The sequence below is a fragment of the Somniosus microcephalus genome, unplaced genomic scaffold, assembly GCF_052327205.1.
Source record: "Somniosus microcephalus isolate GS21.2 unplaced genomic scaffold, FLI_Smic_1.0 unresolved_chr5, whole genome shotgun sequence".
Classification (NCBI taxonomy): domain Eukaryota; kingdom Metazoa; phylum Chordata; class Chondrichthyes; order Squaliformes; family Somniosidae; genus Somniosus; species Somniosus microcephalus.
Genome location: NW_028225183.1, coordinates 53,496,967 through 53,503,275, shown reverse-complemented (window position 1 = coordinate 53,503,275; position 6,309 = coordinate 53,496,967).

Here is a 6,309-nt window from a genome sequence, read left to right as displayed (position 1 = left end):
GTGTTTTGGTGTGTTTTGGACTGTTTGAAGTGGCTTGGAGTGTTTGGGAGTGACTGTTCTGAACCGAGTGTTTGGAGTGTTGTGGTGTGTTCTGGTGTGTTTTTGAGTTCTGTCGTGTTTTGAAGTGTTTTGGAGTGGTTTGGAGTGTTTGGGATAGACTGTTTTGAACCGAGTGTTTTGGGCTGTTTTGGAGTGTTGTGAAGTGTTTCGAAGTGTTTCATAGTGTATGGGACTGTTTTGGAGAGTTTGGAAGTGTGTTGGAGTGTTATGCAGTGTTTTGGAGTGTATTGGAGTGTTTTGGATTTATCGTTTAGAAGCGAGAATTTTCGAGTGTTTGGGAGTGTTTTGGAGTGTTTTGGAGTATATTGGAGTGTTTTGGATTGAGTGTTTAGAAGCGAGAATTTTCGAGTGTTTGGGAGTGTTTTGGAGTGTTTCATATTGTTTTGGAGTGTTTTGGTGCGGTTTGGACTGTTTTGGAGTGTTGTGGAGTGTTCTGGTGTGTTTTTGAGTTATGGCGTGTTTTGAAGTGGATCGGTGTGTCTGGATCTTTTGAAGCGAGTGTTTTGGACTGTTTTAGAGGGTTTCGAAGTGTATGGGACTCTTCTGGAGTGTTTGGGAGTGTTTTGGACTCGTTTAGTGTGTTTTAATCGTTTGCTGTGCTGTTGAGTGTTTTGGAGTGAGTTCTTAGTAGCCAGTGTTATGGAAGGTTTTGAAGTGTTTCGTAGTGTATGGGACTCTTTTGGAGTGTTTGGGAGTGTGTCGGAGTGTTTTGTAGAGTATTGGAGTGTTTTGGATAGAAGGTTTAGAAGCGAGAATTTGGGAGTATTTTGCATTGTTTTGGAGTGTTGTGGTGTTTTGGACTGTTTTGGAGTGTTGTGGAGTGTTCTGCTGTGTTTTTGAGTTATGTCGTGTTTTGAAGTGTTTTGGAGTGGATTGGAGTGCTTGGGAGTAATTGTTTTGAACCGAGTGTTTTGGACTGTTTTGCAGTGTTGTGAAGTGTTTTAAAGTGTTTCGTAGTGTATGGGACTGTTTTGGAGAGTTTGGAAGTCTGTTGGAGTGTTGTGCAGTGTTTTGTAGTGTATTGGAGTGTTTTCGATTCAGTGTTTAGAAGCGAGAATTTTCGAGTGTTTTGTAGTGTTTTATATTGTGTTGTGGTGTTCTGTTGCGCTTAGGACTGTTTTGGAGTGTTGTGGAGTGTTCTGGTGTGTTTTTGAGTTATGTCGTGTTTTGAAGTGGATCGGGGTGTTTGGGAGTGACTCTTTTGAACCGAGTGTTTTGGAGTGTTTTAGAGGGTTTCATTGTGTATGGGACTCTTTTGGCGTGTTTGGGAGTGTTTTGGACTCTTTTAGTGTGTTTTGGATCGTTTTGGTCTGCTGTTGAGTGTTTTGGAGTGAGTGCTTAGTAGCCAGTGTTATGGAAGGTTTTGAAGTGTTTCGTAGTTTATGGGACTATTTTGGAGTGTTTGGGAGTGTGTCGGAGTGTTTTGTAGTGTATTGGAGTATTTTGGATAGAATATTTAGAAGCGAGAATTTTCGAGTGTTGGGGAGTATTTTGGAGTGTTTTGTATTGTTTTGGAGTGTTTTGGTGTGTTTTGGACTGTTTTGGAGTGTTGTGGAGTGGATTGGAGTGTTTGGGAGTGACTGTTTTGAGCCGAGTGTTTTGGGCCATTTTGGAGTGTTATGGACTGTTTTGAAGTGTATTGGAGTGTTTAGCATAGAATATCTGGAAGCGAGAATTTTCGAGTGTTTGGGAGTGACTCTTTCGAAGCGAGTGTTTTGCAGTGTTTTAGAGGGTTTCGAAGTGTATGGGACTCTTCTGGAGTGTTTGGGAGTGTTTTGGACTCTTTAATGTGTTTTGAGTCGTTTTGCTGTGCTGTTGAGTGTTTTGGAGTGAGTGCTTAGTAGCCAGTGTTATGGAGGGTTTTGAAGTGTTTCGTAGTGTATGGGACTGTTTTGGAGTGTTTGGGAGTGTGTCGGAGTGTTTTGTACTGTATTGGAGTGTTGTGGATAGAATGTTTAGAAGCGAGAATTTTCGAGTGCTTTGTATTGTTTTGGAGCGTTGTGGAGTTTTGGACTCTTTTGGAGTGTTGTGGAGTGTTCTGCTGTGTATTTGAGTTATGTCGTGTTTTGAAGTGTTTTGGAGTGGATTGGAGTGTTTGGGAGTGATTGTTTTGAACCGTTTTGGACTGTTTTGGAGTGTTGTTAAGTGTTTTGAAGTGTTTCGTCGTGTATGGGACTGTTTTGGAGAGTTTGGAAGTGTGTTGGAGTGTTTTGGAGTGTTTTGTAGTGTATTGGAGTGTTTTGGATTGAGTGTTTAAGAAGCGAGAATTTTCGAGTGTTTGGGAGTGTTTTGGAGTGTTTTATATTGTGTTGTGTTGTTTTGGTGTGTTTTCAACTGTTTTGGAGTGTTGTGGAGTGTTCTGGAGCGTATTTGAGTTAAGTCGTGTTTTGAAATGGATCGGAGTGTTTGGGAGTGACTCTTTTGAAGCGAGTGTTTTGGAGGGTTTCGAAGTGCATGGGACTCTTCTGGAGTGTTTGGGAGTGTTTTGGACTGTTTTAGTGTGTTTTGAATCGTTTTGCTGTGCTGTTGAGTGTTTTGGAGTGAGTGCTTAGTACCAGTGTTATGGAAGGTTTTGAAGTGTTTCGTAGTGTATGGGACTGTTTTGGAGAGTTTGGAAGTGTGTTGGAGTGTTTTGGAGTGTTTTGTAGGGTATTGGAGTGTTTTGGATTGAGTGTTTAAGAAGCGAGAATTTTCGAGTGTTTGGGAGTGTTTTGGAGTGTTTTATATTGTGTTGTGGTGTTTTGGTGTGTTTTCAACTGTTTTGGAGTGTTGTGGAGTGTTCTGGAGCGTATTTGAGTTAAGTCGTGTTTTGAAATGGATCGGAGTGTTTGGGAGTGACTCTTTTGAAGCGAGTGTTTTGGAGGGTTTCGAAGTGCATGGGACTCTTCTGGAGTGTTTGGGAGTGTTTTGGACTGTTTTAGTCTGTTTTGAATCGTTTTGCTGTGCTGTTGAGTGTTTTGGAGTGAGTGCTTAGTACCAGTGTTATGGAAGGTTTTGAAGTGTTTCGTAGTGTATGGATCTGTTTTGGAGAGTTTGGAAGTGTGTTGGAGTGTTTTGTAGTGTATTGGAGTGTTTTGGATTGAGTTTTTAGAAGCGAGAATTATCGAGTGTTTGGGAGTGTTTTGGAGTGTTTTATATAGTGTTGTGGTGTTTTGGTGTGTTTTTGCACTGCTTTGGAGTGTTGTGGAGTGTTCTGGTGTGTTTTGAGTTATGTCTTGTTTTGAAGTGGATCGGAGTATTTGGGAGTGAGTGTTTTGAACCGAGTGTTTTGGAGTGTTTTAGAGGGTTTCGGAGTGTATGGGACACTTTTGGCGTGCTTGGGAGTGTTTTGGACTCATTTAGTGTGTTTTGGATCGTTTTGGTGTGCTGTTGAGTGTTTTGGAGTGAGTGCTTAGTAGTCAGTGTTGTGGAAGGTTTTGAAGTGTTTCGTAGTTTATGGGACTATTTTGGAGTGTTTGGGAGTGTGTCGGAGTGTTTTGTAGTGTATTGGAGTGTTTTGGATAGAATGTTTAGAAGCGAGAATTTGGGAGTGTTTTGTATTGTTTTGGACTGTTGTGGTGTTTTGGACTGTTCTGGAGTGTTGTGGAGTGTTCTGCTGTGTTTTTGAGTTATGTCGTGTTTTGAAGTGTTTTGGAGTGGATTGGAGTGTTTGGCATTGACTGTTTTGAACTGAGTGTTTTGGGCTGCTTTGTAGTGTTGTGAAGAGTTTTGAAGTGTTTCGTAGTGTATGGGACAGTTTTGGATAGTTTGGAAGTGTGTTGGAGTGTTGTGCAGTGTTTTGTATTGTATTGGAGTGTTTTGGATTTATTGTTCAGAAACGAGAATTTTCGAGTGTTGTGGAGTGTTCTGGACCGTATTTGAGTTAAGTCGTGTTTTGAAATGGATCGGAGTGTTTGGGAGTGACTCTTTTGAAGCGAGTGTTTTGGAGGGTTTCGAAGTGCATGGGACTCTTCTGGAGTGTTTGGGAGTGTTTTGGACTGTTTTAGTGTGTTTTGAATCGTTTTGCTGTGCTGTTGAGTGTTTTGGAGTGATTGCTTAGTAACCAGTGTTATGGAAGGTTTTGAAGTGTTTCGTAGTGTTTGGGACTGTTTTGGAGAGTTTGGAAGTGTGTTGGAGTGTTTTGGAGTGTTTTGGAGTGTATTGTAGTGCTTTGGATTGAGTGTTTAAGAAGCGAGAATTTTCGAGTGTTTGGGAGTGTTTTGGAGTGTTTTATATTGTGTTGTGTGTTTTGGTGTGTTTTCAACTGTTTTGGAGTGTTGTAGAGTGTTCTGGAGCGTATTTGAGTTAAGTCGTGTTTTGAAGTGGATCGGAGTGTTTGGGAGTGACTCTTTTGAAGCGATTGTTTTGGAGTGTTTTAGAGGGTTTCGAAGTGTATGGGACTGTTTTGGAGTGTTTGGGAGTGTGTCGGAGTGTTTTGTAGTGTATTGGAGTGTTTTGGATAGAATGTTGAGAAGCGAGAATTTGGGATTGTTTTGGACTGTTGTGGTGTTTTTGGACTGTTTTGGAGTGTTGTGGAGTGTTCTGCTGTGTTTTGAAGTGTTTTGGACTGGATTGGAGTGTTTGGGATTGACTGTTTTGAACTGAGTGTTTTGGGCTGCTTTCGAGTGTTGTGAAGTGTTTTGAAGTGTTTCGTAGAGTATGGGACTGTTTTGGATAGTTTGGAAGTGTGTTGGAGTGTTGTGCAGTGTTTTGTAGTGTGTTGGAGTGTTTTGGATTTATTCTTCAGAAACGAGAATTTTCGAGTGTTTGGGAGTGTTTCGGTGTGTTTTCATTTGGAGTGTTTTGGTGTGGTTTGGACTGTTATGGAGTGTTGTGGAGTGTTTTGGTGTGTTTTTGAGTTATGTCGTGTTTTGAAGTGTTTTGGAGTGGATTGGAGTGTTTTGGACTGTTGTGGAGTGTTCTGCTGTGTTTTTGAGTTATGTCGTGTTTTGAAGTGGATTGGAGTGTTTGGGAGTGATTGTTTTGAACCGTTTTGGACTGTTTTGGAGTGTTGTTAAGTGTTTTGAAGTGTTTCGTAGTGTATGGGACTGTTTTGGAGAGTTTGGAAGTGTGTTGGAGTGTTGTGTAGTGTATTGGAGTGTATTGGAGTGTTTGGATTGAGTGTTTAGTCGCGAGAATTTTCGAGTGTTTGGGAGTGTTTTGGAGTGTTTTATATTGTGTTGTGGTGTTTTGGTGTGTTTTGGACTGTTTTGGAGTGGATTGGAGTGTTTGGGAGTCACTGTTTTGAACTGAGTGTTTGGACTGTTTTGGAGTGTTGTGAAGTGTTTTGAAGTGTTTCGTAGTGTATGGAACTGTTTTGGGGAGTTTGGAAGTGTGTTGGCGTGCTGTGCAGTGTTTTGTAGTGTATTGGTGTGTTTTGGATTGAGTGTTTAGAAGCGAGAATTTTCGAGTGTTTGGGAGTGTTTTGGAGTGTTTTATATTGTTTTGGAGTGTTTTGGTGTGTTTTGGACTGTTTTGGAGTGTTGTGGAGTGTTCTGGTGTGTTTTTGAGTTATGTCGTGTTTTGAAGTGGATCGATGTGTTTGGGAGTGACTCTTTTGAAGCGAGTGTTTTGGCGTGTTTTAAGGGTTTCGAAATGTATGGGACTCTTCTGGAGTGTTTGGGAGTGTTTTGGACTGTTTTAGTGTGTTTTGAATCGTTTTGCTGTGCTGCTGAGTGTTTTGGAGTGAGTGCTTAGTAGCCAGTGTTATGGAAGGTTTTGAAGTGTTTCGTAGAGTATGGGACTGTTTTGGAGAGTTTGGAATTGTGTTGGAATGTTTTGTAGTGTATTGGAATGTTTTGGATAGAATTTGGGAGTGTTTTGTATTGTTTTGGAGTGTTGTGGTATTTTGGACTATTTTGGAGTGTTGTGGAGTGTTCTGCTGTGTTTTTGAGTTATGTCGTGTTTTGAACTGTTTTGGAGTGGATTGGAGTGTTTGGGAGTCATTGTTTTGAACTGAGTGTTTTGGACTGTTTTGGAGTGTTGTGAAGTGTTTTGAAGTGTTTCGTAGTGTATGGAACTGTTTTGGGGAGTTTGGAAGTGTGTTGGCGTGTTCTGCAGTGTTTTGTAGTGTATTGGAGTGTTTTGGATTGAGTGTTTAGAAGCGAGAATTTTCGAGTGTTTGGGAGTGTTTTGGAGTGTTTTATATTGTGCTGTGGTCTTTTGGTGTGTTTTGCACTGCTTTGGAGTGTTGTGGAGTGTTCTGGTGTGTTTTTGAGTTATGTCTTGTTTTGAAGTGGATCGGAGTATTTGGGAGTGAGTGTTTTGAAC